General features: G+C 43.4%; 1 protein-coding gene across 1 annotated transcript in view; it reads right to left on the bottom strand.

Moving 5' to 3' along the window:
* LOC110174841 (hippocalcin-like protein 1) overlaps nucleotides 1-18214 on the bottom strand; it is a 52332-nt gene extending 34118 nt beyond the window's left edge. The window contains exon 1 of the mRNA XM_055149754.1: nucleotides 17935-18214. The gene's annotated coding sequence lies outside the window, so the exon portion shown is untranslated. The remainder of the gene's footprint in view (nucleotides 1-17934) is intronic.
* Nucleotides 18215-18948: the final 734 nt, after the last annotated feature.

The following is an 18948-nucleotide window of genomic DNA, read 5'->3' as shown; positions in this document are numbered from 1 at the left end:
TCATCACACGGTGGACTTGACTGTGCCAAAGAGGTTGACTATTGTGCTGTAACAAGCACATGTTGTGAGCCAATACAGCCCAACGCCGACGCACTTGGTCATGGAAATAAGCCACAGAAGACGTGTTTCCCCCCGTGAGAGTGGCACAAGTCGGCGCTCACAAATGTACACAAACGTTCTTCTCGTCATACCAAAATTGTTAATGAACTCTGTGTCATAGAGATGCGCGGATTGCGGTTACAACCGTGGACTCCGCGGCTAAACCGCGGGTCGGGCGGATGACGTGACGAAAAATAATATTTTAATTAAATTCGGGCGGGTGGCAGATTCACTACTCAAATAAAAAACTCTGAACTTGGAGCAAATGCGAGGGGACCGAGCGGATGGCGGGCGGGTGCTGTTTTGAAAAACTGTGGTTGCAAATGGATAGCGGGCGGATGATGAGTTTTGCGATGCGGTTGCGGATGAAAAAGTAGCCCATCCGCGCATCTCTACCGTGTCACTGAAGCAAAGCACATCACCACTCACCACTCTTGGCTCCGTCTCCACATCCACACGTTCCTTTCAACGGACTGAACCACAAAACACCACGACCAAAAACCTCGTCCTTCTCCTTCTCAATCTCCTCCTTAAAACAAGTAAGTTGTTCATGTTCTGGCTCCGGTACGAGAGGAACTTTAAAATCTCCAGGTGCTCGATGCTGCGTCCATGTTTGGACAACTTCCGTAAACACAGAGACGCTCGCTGCGGTTGACGTCGTCGTGTCTCCAGTGTCACATGTGGGACACTTTCGGGCCGTTTAATGTTCACACTGGAGTCACATACAAGTCACATTTAACTGGAAATGTGAACGACCTCGCAAAAACATCGGATTTCACACAAAAAATAAAAAATCGGAATTGAGCGTTAAGCCCTGCAGTCTGAACGTGGCCTAAGACTGATGCCCCCACAACTAAGGCTAAGTGGAAGAAAATGGAGGGATGAATGGACAGATGAAATGTTTGATGTAAAAAACAGATGACTCCAAGATGAATGAATGAGAGATTAGGCCAACTCGCTGGTTCTGTACGGGGAAAGTGAGGCACAGATAACAGGCCTGAAGGGACTCAGAGCAATACAATATTTATTTATTTACTTTATTTTTAGTTTTGATCGGTATGGATGTGAGAATGTGTCTGTATTTATTCATTTTTACTGCTGCGGTTTTACTGTGTCGAAGTTCCGTTGCGTTTTGTACAATGACAATAAATCCAAATTCAAACTCCAAATTCATCCCTTAACTGCCAACGGGTGACGTCACGCTCCCTTAGTCCGTTTGTGTTTTACAGTCCTGGTCCCGTTATGGTCCCGGCCTCTGCTCCAACCCAACCCAAAACTTTCCACAGACAAACAAGAGCCTGAGTGGAAAAAGTGGGGCCACGGGAGCCTCATGTGCTCAGGTTAATGAGGCTTTCACTTCATACGGCACAAGGTTTGGGGCTGTGGGTTTTTGTACTTGTGAGTTTCTCTTCTGTTAGTGACAAAATCTCTGTATTTATATAAATTGCCCCAAAGTTACAAAGGATTCAACTTCATCTGTGGGCAAAGAGATTTTAAAACAGGCCTATTCTGTGATGTTTGCATTTTTGAACAATCTTTAACTCCTTTTTTTCAAGACGTCATATTGTCAATCAGCTCCTCACTCACTTTATTCTCCAGTTTTATTCAGATAAACTCACCCTGTGCTTTGCCACGTGTCTCTCAGTCACATTATTGTAACCTCCTCATGATTTTATCTGCAGCATTTCAAAAATAAAAAACAGTTGCCCTCTAAAAGCTGTGACAACAAGACGCTCTGAGCCCAAACTCCATTTCAGAGAAGAAAACTGTTCATTAATAAACTGTACAAAGATCAGAAATATTATTATTAAAAGGTGCGTACAGGTAGCCAGTCTAGCACCACCTAGTGTCTCCATTCAGTTTCATTTCTCTCCAGAGACTAGATCAGGAATCAGAATACACTAGACCAAGGGGTGTCAAACATCTTTAATCTGGCCCTCGGCTGATTTTCTACTAAAATATTTTAATTATATTTTCTATTAAAATCTTGTTAATTTTCTGTGGTGTTTATCACAGCAGCGTCTCCAGCGTCTCTGTACGTGGCCCCTCCCACCAGAGCAGCACAAATGAAGACTTGTCTCTTTCCAAACGCTCTTAAAGGACGATCGTTTTGACTGTTGACCGTGACACCCTCATCAGAAAAATGTCCAACATGAGAAAAGTGGAGCCGAGTGCAGGATTTTACAACAAAAATTGACTTATTCCTATTTACATACAAGTTCATGTTAAAACATTGTGTTGAAATTGTATTTTTTCTTAAAGTTTCAGGTTGTTCATAATATTATAATATTTTGTAAAAGAAAGAGTTCATCAATTAAAAAAGATTTCTGTAATAGATTTGTGTTTCTCTGCACAAATATTTGAACTTATTGTTATTTTTGGGGTTTATATGACATGAGTTTTCTGCTCTGGTCCCTTTAGGATCAAAGAAGGTTGGATACAGCCCCCGAACCAAAATGAGTTTGACACTCCTGAACTAGACGGTTTACAAAAACCCCGAAAGTGCGAGTTCAGGCACCAGCCAATCAGCGAAGAGCCAGACATTCTGTGTTGGCAACGATTCCCGAGATCGAGGATTTAAAGCCGGAACAAAGAGAAAGTTTGGTGAATTTTATCAAGAGGAAAGACGTTATTGTCCTTTGGGTTTGGTACATTACAAACGTCACGACCAAACAGCAGCGATTGGTTAAATAAAAAAAGTACCTGCCTGACGTCAAGCGAATGAATCCTAATGCTGCGAGGTCAGACGGTTTCTATGAAGTATAATGATGTCCAAGTTTCACGATACGATATCGTCACGGTATGAGCCTCACGGTACGATATTTATTGTGATATCGTGGGAAAGCTCACGATCAGGGATGTAACAATATCCAAATCTCTCTGAACGATATTTATCGAGATATTTTTGTGGAGGATAACAACAAAACTGTTAATATTCTACTTTCTACAAGACTTAATCCAAAGAACTAAGACTTAAAAGTGTTAGAACTGTTATTTCTTCTTGTCGTCTGCACTGAAATGGAGCAAAGGATCATGGTCTATGTAGTTCCCTCTGTTTTTTTTTTAGTTATTGCTGCACCAAAACTCTTCATTTAAGCGAAGAAACTGGTAATTCGATATATTTTGATGGTCCACGATATTATTGTGAGAACTTTGACGATACGATATCACGATATTTCGGTTATTGTTACATCCCTAGCAGGTTCTAATCAGTACTAAAACTAAAGCCCTACTCACACGGGATAAAAACAACCTGGAGACGTCTGGTCATTTGCAAATTACCGCTCCACCTCTGTGTTTCTCTCAGAATATTCACGCGGGATAAACAAAGTCTGTAAATTACCGAGGGAGAAGGTCTGGGGTCTGGGTACGTGACAGTTCGCTGATAGATCTGATCACGGGCAGACGGCAGAACAACTGATGGAGCAGAACTAAAAAGTCACACGGACGTCACATTTACTTCATATCGCTCGTTTGTGGAGCTAATGTCACTAACACAACCTCAGCACTGACCCCGCCGGCTCCTTAACAAGGTTTGATCGACCGCGGGTCATTTCTAAAATCAACATTCTTCCTCTGCTCCTGTCAGCAGAGTCAAGAGGAGAAGAAGCAGAGGAGAAGAGCCAGAGGAGAAGAAACAGAGGAGAAGAACAAGAGGAGAAGAAACAGAGGAGAAGAACAAAAGGAGAAGAACCAGAGGAGCAAAACCAGAGGAGAAGAAACCAGAGGAGAAGAAAAAGAGGAGAAGAGCCAGAGGAGCTGAGCCGAGTCCTTCTCCTCTGGTTCTCCTCTGGCTCTTCTCCTGTAGTTCTCCTCCCCTGGCTCCTCTTTTTCCTCTAGGTCTAAACCAGGACTAAACCAGGTCTAAACCAGGTTTAAACCAGGACTAAACCAGGCTCTCAGATCTAAACCAGCTAAACCAGGTCTAAACCAGGCTAAACCAGGACTAAACCAGGTCTAAACCAGGTCTAAACAGGTCTAAACCAGCTAAACCAGACTCCTAAACCAGGTCTAACCAGGTCTAAACCAGGTCTAAACCAGTCTAAACCAGGTCTAAACCAGGTAAACCAGGACTAAACCAGGTCTAAACCAGGTCTAAACCAGGACTAAACCAGGTCTAAACCAGGTCTAAACCAGGTCTAAACCAGGTCTAAACCAGGTCTAAACCAGGACTAAACCAGGTCTAAACCAGGCCTAAACCAGGTCTAAACCAGGTCTAAACTGAACTCCACTGCCAGATGTGTAAAAGTGAAACGACGTTCTTACTGCAAACTCAAAAACGGAAAATACTGAGCGGATCTGAAACGGCACAAAAGCGGCAGGGAGGTGTGAGGAAGTGGGTTTTGTGTTTTGTGGTCGTATGAGACGAGCACGTTCCTCTTTTTTTTAACTTTCATCATTTTGACTTTCTCTGGTCTTTGCTCTCTGACTTTTCTTCTCTGACTCCTCTGGCTCCTCTGGCTCTTCTCCTCTCTGCTCTTCTCTTGGCTCTTCTCCTCTGGTTCTTCTCCTCTGATTCTTCTCCTCTGCTCTGTTTCTTTTCCTCTGGCTCTTCTCCTCTGGTTCTGCTCCTCTGGTTCTTCTCCTCTGGTTCTCCTCTCTCCTCTGGTTCTTCTCCTCTGGTTCTTCTCCTCTGATTCTTCTCCTCTTGCTCCTTTGGCTCTTCTCCTCTGCTCTTCTCCTCTGGTTCTCTCCTCTGGCTCCTCTGGCTCTTCTCCTCTGGTTCTCCTCCTCTGGCTCCTCTGGCTCTTCTCCTCTGGTTCTTCTCCTCTGGCTCCTGTGGCTCTTCTCCTCGTGCAGATCCACCACAGTTTCATGGTTGCCTGTTGCTGCAGAGACTGACTCAGAGTGGGAGTTGGTGTGTGGGTGTCACGTCGGTTTTCTTCACCATAATTGTTAGAAGTTCACACAGTTCACTCGTATCATGATGTGAAAGTAAAAAAAAGAGGAACGTGCTCGTCTCATACGACCACAAAACACAAAACCCACTTCCTCACACCTCCCTGCCGCTTTTGTGCCGTTTCAGATCCGCTCAGTATTTTCCGTTTTTGAGTTTGCAGTAAGAACGTCGTTTCACTTTTACACATCTGGCAGTGGAGTTCAGTTCAGACCTGGTTTAGACCTGGTTTAGACCTGGTTTAGACCTGGTTTAGATCTGGTTTAGACCTGGTTTAGACCTGGTTTAGACCTGGTTTAGACCTGGTTTAGTCCTGGTTTAGACCTGGTTTAGTCCTGGTTTAGACCTGGTTTAGACCTGGTTTAGTCCTGGTTTTAGACCTGGTTTAGATCTGTGTTTAGATCTGGGTTTAGACCTGGTTTAGACCTGGTTTAAACCTGGTTTAGACCTGGTTTAGTACTGGTTTAGACCTGGTTTAGGCCTGGTTTAGTCCTGGTTTAGACCTGGTTTAGGCCTGGTTTAGACCTGGTTTAGACCTGGTTTAGACCTGGTTTAGGCCTGGTTTAGACCTGGTTTAGACCTGGTTTAGACCTGGTTTAGTCCTGTTTAGTCCTGGTTTAGACCTGGTTTAGTCCTGGTTTAGTTTCCCTGGTTTAGACCTGGTTTAGACCTGGTTTAGTCCTGGAGTGGTTTAGACCTGGTTTAGTCCCTGGTTTAGACCTGGTTTAGACCTGGTTTTAGTCCCGGTTTAGACCTGGGTTTAGACCTGGTTTAGACCTGGTTTAGACCTGGGTTGGTTTAGACCTGGTTTAGTCCTGGTTTAGTCCTGATTTAGTCCTGGTTTAGACCTGGATTAGATTTGGTTTAGACCTGGTTTAGACCTGGGTTAGACCTGGATTTAGTCCTGGTTTAGACCTGGTTTAGAATCTGACAGGTGCACCGACCCTCCACACATGCGCGAATGGCCTATGGCCTGGAGCAACATCTGCTCCTCCACACCTTCTCCACAGTCTCCACTTTTCTACAGGAGCTGGAGGAGGAAACCATGGAGCTCCGGAGCCTCGTCAGGTCCCCAGGCACATCAGTTGTCAAGGCAACAGCTGCGTGTAGGCCTGCGCACAACACCAGAGGAACACGAGAGGAACACGAGAGGAACACGAGAGGAACACGAGAGGAACACAGAGGAACACAGAGGAACACAGAGGAACACAGAGGAACACAGAGGAACACGAGAGGAACACAGAGGAACACAGAGGAACACAGAGGAACACGAGAGGAACACAGAGGAACACAGAGGACACGAGAGAGAGAGGAACACGAGAGGAACACAGAGGAACACAGAGAGGAACACAGAGGAACACAGAGGAACACAGAGAGAACACGAGAGGAACACAGAGGAACACAGAGGAACACAGAGGAGGAACACAGAGGAACACAGAGGAACACGAGAGGAACACGAGAGCACAGAGGAACACAGAGGAACACAGAGGAACACGAGAGAGAGGAACACAGAGGAACACAGAGGAACACAGAGGAACACAGAGGAACACGAGAGGAACACAGAGAGGAACACGAGAGGAACACAGAGGAACACGAGAGGAACACAGAGGAACACAGAGGAGAGAGGAACACAGAGGAACACAGAGGAACACGAGAGAACACGAGAGGAACACAGAGAACACAGAGGAACACAGAGGAACACAGAGGAACACAGAGGACACAGAGGAGAGAGGAACACAGAGGAACACAGAGGAACACAGAGGAACACAGAGGAGCACAGAGGAACACAGAGGAGAACACAGAGGAACACAGAGGAACACAGAGAACACAGAGGAACACAGAGGAGCACAGAGGAGAGGAACACAGAGAGAACACAGAGGAACACAGAGGAACACGAGAGAACACAGAGGAACACGAGAGGACACAGAGGAGAGAGCACAGAGGAACACAGAGGAACACGAGAGGAACACAGAGGAACACGAGAGGAACACGAGAGGAACACAGAGGAACACGAGAGGAACACGAGAGAGGAACACAGAGGGAGAGGAAACACGAGAGGAACACGAGAGGAACACAGAGGAACACAGAGGAACACGAGAGGAACACGAGAGGAACACAGAGGAACACGAGAGGAACACAGAGGAACACAGAGGAACACGAGAGGAGCACAGAGGAACACAGAGGAGCACGAGAGGAACACGAGAGGAACACAGAGGAACACAGAGGAACACAAGAGGAACACAGAGGAACACAGAGGAGCACAGAGGAACACAGAGGAACACGAGAGGAACACAGAGGAACACGAGAGGAACACAGAGGAACACAGAGGAACAGAGAGGAGCACAGAGGAGCACAGAGGAACACGAGAGGAACACGAGAGGAACACAGAGGAACACACAGAGGAACACAGAGGAACACAGAGGAACACAGAGAGGAACACAGAGGAGACACAGAGGAACACAGAGGAACACAGAGGAACACAGAGGAACACGAGAGGAGCACACGAGAGGAACACAGAGGAACACAGAGGAACACGAGAGGAACACGAGAGGAACACAGAGGAACACAGAGGAACACAGAGGAACACAGAGGAGCACAGAGGCCAGCGGAGGAAGGAGACTCTGGTCTGGAGAACATGTGGGTGGTTTCCACGGAGAACAAAGCTTCAAACGCTTTCTTCAGCGTGGTTCAAAATGCAAAAAAACGAGAGTGGGTGAAAGAGATTATATGATCATGTCTCTAATTTTAGCTACTCACATTAAACTAGGGTTGTATAGTATCGAAAAGCACTAATACTAATCGATACGAAGACTAGTATCGAAACTAGATCCTCATAAACCACATACACACGCAGTGTTGTGAAGTTTACTTTTAAAATGTATTCCCCTACAGATTACAGATTACATCCCCTAAAATGTAGTTTGTAACATAATCCATTAAGTTACTTTTACAACACGTGTACTTTGTGTTTTCTTCTTGTACTTGTGGAGGAGGCTGTGCTGCAGAGCGCTCATTAAAAACGTGCGGCGTGTGAGCTCCTGTACCAAAGGTGAGGCGAGGACTGCGACAGGTGCAAAAATACTCCTGTCGCCGCGACCTGTCTCCCCATTAAGGCACCTGCCGTCCTCCTGAGAGCCGAGAGCCGGAGGAGGCAGATGGCGAGCGGCTCAACGGACACCGGGCGCGGGTGAGTCAGGATCCATGTTTACGCCCGGCTGTCACGGCGACACGTTCTCAGGGACATTACACCGACGCTCTGCGGTGACGTCACGCCGGGGAGGGGGGTAAAGGGGGGGGTTCTACGTGTGTCTCAATGGAGGAATTTTCAACGGTTACCACGGTGACGCAACGCACAAAATAGCAAACGCTGGCAAAGGTTTACGGATCGTCTGAAAAAATACAAAATGGGTTTAAACAACACGTTTCCAGAAGCCTGTGATCAAAAAAGCGCTAAATAAAACTGATGCTTTATTATTATTATTACAACTGTTCAGGACTTGTGAAACGGCACAAATCAGCTCACCTGTTGTAGTTTAGTTAAGTCAACAGGTGAGTGTGTTTACAGCACATCAGTGTCCCGGTTATGATCAGGTTATTTGAGTATCACCGTTTCTTCATGGTGCATGTAAACGCAGTATCCTAGTTTCAGTATCCTGGTTATTAGAAACCAGGATACTGTAGCTGGTTTATTCCAGTAGTAACCAGGATACTGTGGCATGTAAACGCAGTATCCCAAATACTGCAACATAAAGTTGAGTGCGCATTCGTCCAAAAGACAAACACTTTCCAGTCTTTTCACCACAACATTAGCAACATAAATAATGTGACCGACATAAATAAATAAATGAGTGAACTGACTGTAAAATAAAAAGCTGCACTAAACCTGCACACGTACAATCTGCACTCGTACGACCTGCACACGTATGATCACTGAAAAGCTAAAACATGAACTATCTACTACACCAGGGGTCAGGAACGTACGGCTCACGAGCCAGTTGTGGCTCTTTTGATGTTTGCATCTGGCTCACAGATAAAACATAAAATATTCTCACTTGTTTTAGGCAACGTTTAAACACAGCTGGGTATTTTGAGAAACGAATATTTCCCTCCCTCCGTTTTCCAAAATAATACTGTACTCACAGCGTCGTTTTCAAAAAAGTTTTCATTTACATTAACACTCATAAAAACGCCATCGAGCGCCGTCATAACTACACCAAACCTCTGGGCACAGCTGGATTAGACTCAAACCTGTAGCATTTATTTCATTACAGTAGTAAGTATTACTCAAAAATACTTTGAAAAATGTGCATTAGTGAGCGGGCCGCTCAGAACATATAACGAACCAAACAGGATTCACACTTCTGTCCGGATCCTTTGCATCACCTTGGACCCAGCCGCGGTTCTTGACTGCAGAGGACCGGACGAGCCCGCCCGAACCCGTAGTCCACAGCACATTCTCACTTTCCCCACACGGAACCAGCGCTCAGTCGACTGCACTGAAGCACTCGGACCCAGTACTTTGTGCGCTGGTCTTGCTCGCCCCCGTCTGGAACCAGGACATGGAGGATGGAGCCTCCGGACCATCTGACCAACACTGGACCCTCAGCCCCGTCCTGAGGGGCTGGGGGTGTTTAGTGCTGTTGCCCAAACTCAGAGCTTCTGCTCCAGGCTGACGTGCAGTGAGTTTGTACAAAGTTCTACATGCTGCTGTTTTATGAGTTCATGGTGACACTTGAGATGAGGACGGCCCGCGATGTTCACAGGGAACATAGATTCCTTTTGCACTTGGAGGAACATTGGGAACATCGGTCTGACCCTAGTCCAGGTCCATATGAGACGGCATCTGGACTATATCTATGTATTTAGCTTAAGCTCACCAAGTACCAACCGGACTACAAAGCCATCAGCAAGTCCGTGCAGCACCAGAAGTCGCATTAATGGTGAGTATTATAACAACATTATTTAAAAGAATAAATTCAGAGGCTTATTATGCTCACATTTAGTTGAATTCAGTCTTAAAATATATTATATGTCTCTCACTGAAATAAATTTCCAAATATTTTGCTTTCATGGCTCTTTAAGTCAAAAAGGTTCCCGACCCCTGTCCTACATGATACACACACAGAACAGACTCACCATCATCAGCACCTCCTCTGTCACAAAAAGAACACACATATTCTACTGAGTCGTGTCTTTTAGTCCGACAGAAGCTGAATCGCATCAGAGCAGCACAAGGAGCGATCTGTTTTTATCAACGCTAACAGTTTATGCAAATGAATCATGCAGTTTTAAAACCCTCATGCTCTCCTCGGGGTCACATAGTCCCGAAGAAAATTATTTTTTCCTTCCCGCTGTCTTGGGGCGGGTCAATCAGACCCAAAAATGTATTTTCAAATAAATTCATGCGAGAAAATAAATTTTTGGGTCTGACTGATCCGCCCCAAGAGAACGGGAAGGAAAAAAAATTACCCCGAGGAGAACGTGAGGGTTTTTAAGTTTTGTTTCTGTAAAATGTAAACAAAGCTGGTTAAAGCTGAATGATCTGATCAAACGGGCTGATGTGGCTCTATAGTGGTTCTGGTTTATATGTTGTAAAGTTGAAGTTTATTTATGCAGAAGATTTTAATAAAAAATCAGTTGGGTTTGATGTGTGCAGTGGATTGTGGGAAATCTCACAGCTCCTCACCGCTGGTTAAACCTCCCGAGCTTCTTCTGCTAAAGGAGCTCATGGTTTGTATTTTTCCTGGTTTATTAAATTGATTTAAGTTCATTTTTGTGCTTGTGCATTTGTAAGATTATGTCAAGATTCTACATTTGATCATGTCACAGGGATATGAGTGTCCCGGTTTCTCAGCGCATGTAAACACAGTATCACGAACACGAACACTGACAGAACCGGGATATGTAGAATAACCAGGACACTGATGTGCATGTAAACACACTCAATGTGTTACATTAAAATTCAGATTAAAGTCTAATTTTAGTTAATCTTATATACAGCAGAATTTTCTAGGGAATTCAGATTTAAAATGTGACTTCAGTGATTATTCAAACACAAACATTGCAAATGAAAACACAAGTCACTCAAACCTGGAGCTAAACCACTTTTCTAATCTGTGAATCTTATCAAAAACAAATAATAAAAGGCTTTTAATATGAAAGTCCAGAACACAAAAAACTAGGGCCTGGAGATATTGGAAAAACAAATTATACTGAGTGTGTGTGTTAAATGTGCATCAGTATCCTGTTCTGAGTCTCATCCCGGTTCTGAGTCTCATCCCGGTTACGAGTCTTATCCCAGTTCTGAGTTTTATCCCGGTTCTAAGTCTTATCCCGGTTCTGAATCTCATCCCAGTTACAAGTCTTATCCCGGTTCTGAGTTTCATCCCGGTTCTGAGTCTTATCCCGGTTCTGAATTTTATCCCCAGTTCTGAATCTCATCCCGGTTATGACCCTTTTTCCGGTTCCAAGTCTTATCCCGGTTCTGAATCTCATCCCAGTTACAAGTCTTATCCCGGTTCTGAGTCTTCATCCCGGTTCTGAGTTCTTATCCTGGTTCTGACAGTGTTCTGTCCGTGGTGTTTCGATGCGTCGCTCAGAGATCCAGGACACTCGTGTCTCTGTGTTCTTGCTCCATCACAGGATCCTGGATATTTAGACTGTGGTTGCTATGGAAACTATGACACAGATACAGCGAGGGGATAAACATGTAGAAACTTTACTAATTTAAGGCTTTTTAACACGTTCGGTGAGATGATGGCTGCATTAAACAGAACACTACTTCATTTAGTTTAAAGGTATAAATATTATTACTTTAAAAGTGCTGGTGGGAGTTTGAGTCGTTTTGGGAAAGTTGAAGTTGTGTTCTGTTACTGGAGTTCGCACATGCTCAGTGAGGCGTCTGCAGGACACAGTCTCCTGGATATTATCAGAAAAACCCGGTGTTTAGACCAGAGGTGTCAAACTCACATTCACACAGAGACGGAATTAAAAACTGGGACTAAGTCCTGGGCCAGACTAAATATTTATTGAATAATTTCAGCGACATCTGCATGTTTTCTCTTCTTAGAGATACATAATGTTAAACCTTTACTTATTAAAATAAATGTTTAGTAATAGTTTTGCTTAAACACTAAATCCAGAACAAGCAGAATATAAATTAATAACATTTTAAATAAATAATGTCTCTATTAGGGATGGGCATGATTAATCGATTAATCGATAATTGATCATTAAGAATTTAATCGATTACGTTCATTTTTAATTGACAAACTGAATGTGTTTGTGTGTCGTGACCAAACAGGTGTGTACATGTGTCCTGCATCAGAAGGAGCGAGAACACAAACCCAGTCAGTGCTGCGTGTGTACGTCCTGCTGCAGCTGTCGGTGGAGTCCAGGTGTCCTGACTAGGGACGGGCATTCGATGAAATTTTCTTAATCGATCGTCGGAAGAATTAACAATCGATTATCGATTAATCATTAAAGATTTTATATTAAAATGATCATCATTATTATTACTATCTGCACTAATCTGCATAAATAAATTCAACTTTACGACATATAAACATAACGACTCTAGATCCACATCAGCTGTTTGACATTATAATGTGTTTAATTCAGTTTTGTTCAAATCTCACAGAAACAAAACTTAAAACCGCATCACTAATTTACATAAACTAAGTGAAGATAAAACTCCAGCTCTTGTGTCGCTGATGTGGTTCAATTTCTGTCGGATTAAAAGACATGACTCAGGTGAATACAGGTCAGTGTGACCAGATTTGTGTTTGTCAAAACCAGGACAGCGTACGGGGGGAGGGGGGCGGGGCCTCGTCATCCACATTGAGCGACTCTCACCTGGAAAAACTTTTTCCCACTGGACACAGAAACATATGTGCTGCTTTATCCACTGTGCACATGGACTCACACTTGTCCCAACGCAACGGAAAGTGTGGAATTTCTTGTACAAATCCTGGTTAAATCCACATTTGTGCTTCGGTTCGTTACAGACTGACCCACTGTTTGTGTCTCGCTCCTTCTGATGCAGAGACACATGTACACACCTGTTTGGTCACGATACACACAAACATACATTCGGTTTGTCGATTAAAATGAACGTAATCGATGAAATTCTTAATGATCAATTATCGATTAATCGACTAATCATGCCCATCCCTAGTCCTGACTCCTGTGGAGGGTTTGGGTGGAAGGTGGTAACATTTTTCCATCGAAGCACAACAGCTGCTCATGTCCAATAATAATGTGCTTAAAGTCAAATTCAGTTTGTGCACGATTACATTACTAACTATAATTCTATCACTTTTTTAATGTTGTGTCCTAAATTGTGGATAATTAAGATAACATAGAATATGATGAAGTATATTTCTGGAGATTAAAGATTAAAAAGAAAAAAAATGACGACAAGAACTGTACCGAACCGAAAACCGCGACCTTAAACCGTGACCGCGATACGAACCGAACTGTGAATTTTGTGAACCGTGCCACCCTTAGTGCACATCATAAGAGCTCATGGACGTTTTTTGAGATTTCTACCGTCTTATAAAGTTCTCTCATTTAAAAACCTGCCAGAAGATTGTAGACGGCATCCGTGTTTGTTTGAGTCATTTAGCGATCTCTCCCGGGCCCTATTCAAACCCTTCTTCAAAACAAAAGCTGGATTACTTCATCTCTAATTATAACCTTTTAAATTTGTTTTAAACCCGAAACAAAGCGCACGAGGCCGACGAGTGAGACGACAGAGAAGTGCGATGTCGTGATATGAGTTCTTCTCTGCAGTTTCATGTGGCAGATGTGTCCCCATTGAGGAGTCTATTTTTAGTCCTGCTCCTCTTCACACACAAACACACACACACACACACACACACACACACACACACCAGACAAAACACTTCTATTAGACTTATTACATTAACACAGATCTGATACCTCTGTAATCTACATCAGTGCTCCCCCCAACATATTTTTTTAGAGCCACGGACCAGTTTTACGGCGGTTTAGTCCTGGTTTAGTCTTGTTTTAGTCCTGGTTTAATTCTGATTTTAGATCTTGTTTAGTCCTAGTTTTAGGCATGGTTTGGACCTGGTTTAGTCCTGGTTTATACCTGATTTAGTCCTGGTTTACTCCTGGTTTAGTCCTTGTTTTAGTTCTGGTTTAGTCCTGATTTAGACCTGATTTAGTCCTGGTTTACTCCTGGTTTAGACCTGGTTTAGTCCTGGTTTTAGTTCTGGTTTAGTCCTGGTTTAGACCTGGTTTAGTCCTTGTTTTAGTTCTGGTTTAGTCCTTGTTTAGACCTGCTTTAGTGCCGGTTTACTTCAGGTTTTGACCTGGTTTATTTATGGCTTTAGACCTGGTTTTAGTTCTGGTTTAGACCTGCTTTTTACACCTGGTTTACACCTGGTTTTAGTCCTGGTTTAGACCTGGTTTAGTCCTGGTTTTAGTCCTGGTTTAGACCTGGTTTTAGACCTGGTTTAGTCCTGGTTTAGACCTGGTTTAGTCCTGGTTTAGACCTGGTTTAGTCGTGGTTTGGACTTGGTTTTGACCTGGTTTAGACCTGGTTTAGTTCTGGTTTAGACCTGGTTTAGTCCTGGTTCAGACCTGGTTTAGATCTGGTTTAGTCCTGGTATAGACCTGGTTTAGGCCTGATTTAGACCTGATTTAGTCTTTACTATACACTGTTTACAAAAAAAGTACAGTACAATATTTACTGTGATATTTTGAAGAGGCTGATATAATTGTAGATGGGAAACTTTTTAAAACCAGGAATAAAACTGGACTAAAACCAGGAAGGACTAAACCAGGTCTAAACCAGGTCTAAAACCAGGTCTAAACCAGAACTAAACCAGGTCTAAACCAGAACTAAACCAGGTCTAAACCAGGTCAAAACCAGGTCTAAACCAGAACTAAACCAGAACTAAACCAGGTCTAAAACCTAAACCAGAACTAAACCAGGTCTAAACCAGAACCAGGTCTAAACCAGGTCTAAACCAGGTAAACCAGGTAAACCAAACTAAACCAACTAACCAGGTTAACCAGAACTAAACCAGGTCTAACAGAAAACCAGGTCTAAACCAGGTCAAACCAGGTCTAAACCAGAACTAAACCAGAACTAAACCAGGTCTAAACCAGAACTAAACAAGGTCTAAACCAGGTCAAAACCAGGTCTAAACCAGAACTAAACCAGGTAAACCAGTAAACCAGAACTAAACAGGTCTAAACCAGGTCTAAACCAGGTCAAAAACAAGTCCAAACCACGACTAAACCAGGTCTAAACCAGATCTAAAACCAGGTCTCTAAACCAGGACTAAACCAGGTCTAAACCAGGACTAAACCAGGTCTAAACCAGGACTAAACCAGGTCTAAACCAGGACTCAACCAGGTCTAAACCAGGACTAAAACCAAGTCTAAAACCAGGTCTAAACTTTACCTAAAATTTAAGCAAAGGAACTTGTGATTCGATATACTGCGACGGCCACGATATTACTGTGAGACTTTTGACGATACGATATCACGATATTTCGATTATCATTAATAAAAAATAAAAATTAGCTGAAGTTATGACAAAGCAGTTATAGTGCAGGTCTAAATGATGACATAAAAACTAAAAATATCCAATAACACTTCACACCAAAGCACCAAACTTCCAGCCTGGACGTGACTAATGTGAGTTATTTTGGGTGGGACTCGTTCCTCGTTCCACTCGTGTCTCCAGAACAAAACTCAACTAAACCAAGACTAAACCAGGTCTAAACCCAGAGCTAAAATCAGGACTAAAACCAGGTCTAAACCAAGTCTAAACCAGGTCTACACCAGGTCTAAACCAGGACTAAACCAGAACTAAACCAAGACTAAACCAGGTCTAAACCCAGAACTAAAATCAGGACTAAAACCAGGTCTACACCAGGTCTAAACCAGGTCTACACCAGGTCTAAACCAGGTCTACACCAGGTCTAAACTAGGACTAAACCAGGTCTAAACCAGGACTAAACCAGAATTAAACCAGAACTAAACCAAGACTAAACCAGGTCTAAACCCAGAACTAAAATCAGGACTAAAACCAGGTCTAAACCAGGACTAAAATCAAGAAGGACTGAAACAGGTCTAAACCGGGATTAAGCCAGCTCTAAAACCAGGACTAAACCAGGTCTATACCAGAACTAAAACCATAAATAAACCAGGTCTAAACCAGAACTAAACCAGGTCTAAACCTGAACTAAAACCAGAACTAAACCAGGTCTAAACCTGAACTAAAACCACAAATAAACCAGGTCTAAACCAGAACTAAACCAGGTCTAAACCTGAACTAAAACCAGAACTAAACCAGGTCTAAACCAGAACTAAAACCACAAATAAACCAGGTCTAAACCAGAACTAAACCAGGTCTAAACCTGAACTAAACTAAACTTGTGATTCGATATAGTGTGAGAGCCACAATATTATTGTGAGACTTTTACGATATTACGATATTATCGTTTCATCTCTACTCTGTACAATAAAAAATAATAATAATTAGCTGAAATTATTACAAACCACGGTCTAGTTGGTGACATAAAAACTAAAACTCACAAACTGCACGTGACGAGTATGAGTTCATTTGGGTGGAACTCGGCACGTTTTTTGGCTCGTTCCACTCGCGTCTCGAGCTCCGACGCGAACCAAACTCAACTTCACTATTGCGCACAAATTAAACTAAACCAGGACTAAAACCAGAACTAAACCAGGTCTAAACCTGAACTAAAACCAGAACTAAACCAGGTCTAAACCTGAACTAAAACCAGAACTAAACCAGGTCTAAACCAGGTCTAAACCTGAACTAAAGCCAGAACTAAACCAGGTCTAAACCAGGTCTAAACCTGAACTAAAGCCAGAACTAAACCAGGTCTAAACCAGGTCTAAACCTGAACTAAAACCTGAACTAAAACCAGAACTAAACCAGGTCTAAACCTGAACTAAAACCAGAACTAAACCAGAACTAAACCAGGTCTAAACCAGAACTAAACTAAACTTGTGATTCGATATAGTGTGAGAGCCACGATATTATTGCGAGACTTTTACGATATTACGATATTATCGTTTCATCTCTACTCTGTACAATAAAAAATAATAATAATTAGCTGAAATTATTACAAACCACGGTCTAGTTGGTGACATAAAAACTAAAACTCACAAACTGCACGTGACGAGTATGAGTTCATTTGGGTGGAACTCGGCGCGTTTTTTGGCTCGTTCCACTCGCGTCTCGAGCTCCGACGCGAACCAAACTCAACTTCACTATTGCGCACAAATTAAACTAAACCAGGACTAAAACCAGAACTAAACCAGGACTAAACCAGGTCTAAACCAGGACTAAAACCAGAACTAAAATCAGGAAGGACTAAAACAGGTCTAACTCGGGACTAATCCAGCTCTAAAACTAGGTCTAGACCAGGTCTAAACCCAGAAATAAAACCAGGTCTAAAACCAGAACTAAACCAAGACTAAACCAGGACTAAACCAGGTCTAAACCAGGTCTAAAACCAGGTCTAAACCGGCAATAAACCAGGACAAAACCAGTTCTAAAACCAGAATTAAACCAGGGCTTAACCAGGTCTAAACCGGCTCTAAACTTGTGATTCGATATATTGCAACAGTACACGATTTTATTATGAGACTTTTGACGATACGATATCACGATATTTTCGGTTATTGTAGAGTTACTCTACTCTATATAATAAAAATATATATAATTAGATGAAATTATTACAAACCACGGTCTAGTTGATGACATAAAAACTAAAACTCACAAACTGCACGTGACGAGTATGAGTTAATTTGGGTGGAACTCGGCGCGTTTTTTGGCTCGTTCCACTCGCGTCTCGAGCTCCGACGCGAACCAAACTCAACTTCACTATTGCGCACGAATTAAACTCACCCCCAGCTCTTACCTGGTGCACTTCCACTCCAAATTCCAGTCTTTAAACTCCGCTCCGCTCCGTGCGTACGCGTCCGGCTCCGCGCACCGTTACCTCGAACCCGCAGCTGCAGCAGAAGCACCAGAAGCGCGTCTTTCCGCTCGTAAACTGCGCGCAAACGTGTCGGAAACAGCGTCAGATCGCGGTCAGCGGCGATGCCAAACACGTCAAACGGCGTCGGGAGAGTTCCACGGGTCCGGTGCGGTCCTGTACCCCGGTCCCCTGCCCTCTCATCCGGGCGGAGCGGCTCTCTTTCCGCGGAAGATGTGCCACGGAGCTCGCCTTTCATCCGCAGCGACCATGTGGCAAAGAGAGGGGGCGCTGTCCGAATTTTAGCGCAGTAACGTCGCATTTTTAAGCTTTTAATTCATCAAACTTGCATTGTGTTGTCTTTAAACTCGGTGTAAATCAATAATATGAAGTTATAATTAGTAGTAAAGTAATTTGAGAACTTGGTTGTGAGTTTTAGCTTTGTAGTGTCCCCCCGCGCTGGAGTTGGTACAGTCCAGCCAGCGCAGAAACAGTGGAAATGGAAAAAGCGCCTATCTGCCCCGGGCCTATTATTAGCGCCGTTTATCTTAAATAAACCTGAAGATCTGGACGAAACACGGACGAGGTTTTATCACCGAAGAGCGAGACGTAAAGGTTCAACAGAGCAAAGGTCCACAAACTCCCGGAGACCCGCTCTTATATGTGTCTATAAACCAGGACTAAACCAGGACTAAACTAGGTCTAAACTAGGTCTAAACCAGGACTAAAGCAGGGTTAAACTAGGTCTAAAACCAGGATTAAACCAGGACTAAACCAGGTCTAAAACCAGGTCTAAACCAGGTCTAAACTAGGTCTAAACCCATAAATAAACTAGGACTAAACCAGGACTAAACCCAGAACTAAACCAGGACTAAACCAGAACTAAACCAGGACTAAAGCAGCTCTAAATCAGGATTAAAACCAGGTCTAAAGCAGGGTTAAACTAGGTCTTAAACC

The sequence above is a fragment of the Boleophthalmus pectinirostris genome, unplaced genomic scaffold (assembly GCF_026225935.1).
Source record: "Boleophthalmus pectinirostris isolate CB_2022bp ecotype Guang Dong unplaced genomic scaffold, ASM2622593v1 HiC_scaffold_13, whole genome shotgun sequence".
Lineage (NCBI taxonomy): Eukaryota > Metazoa > Chordata > Actinopteri > Gobiiformes > Gobiidae > Boleophthalmus > Boleophthalmus pectinirostris.
The sequence above is the reverse complement of the archived record's forward strand: the minus strand, read 5'-3'. Positions and strand labels throughout refer to the sequence as shown.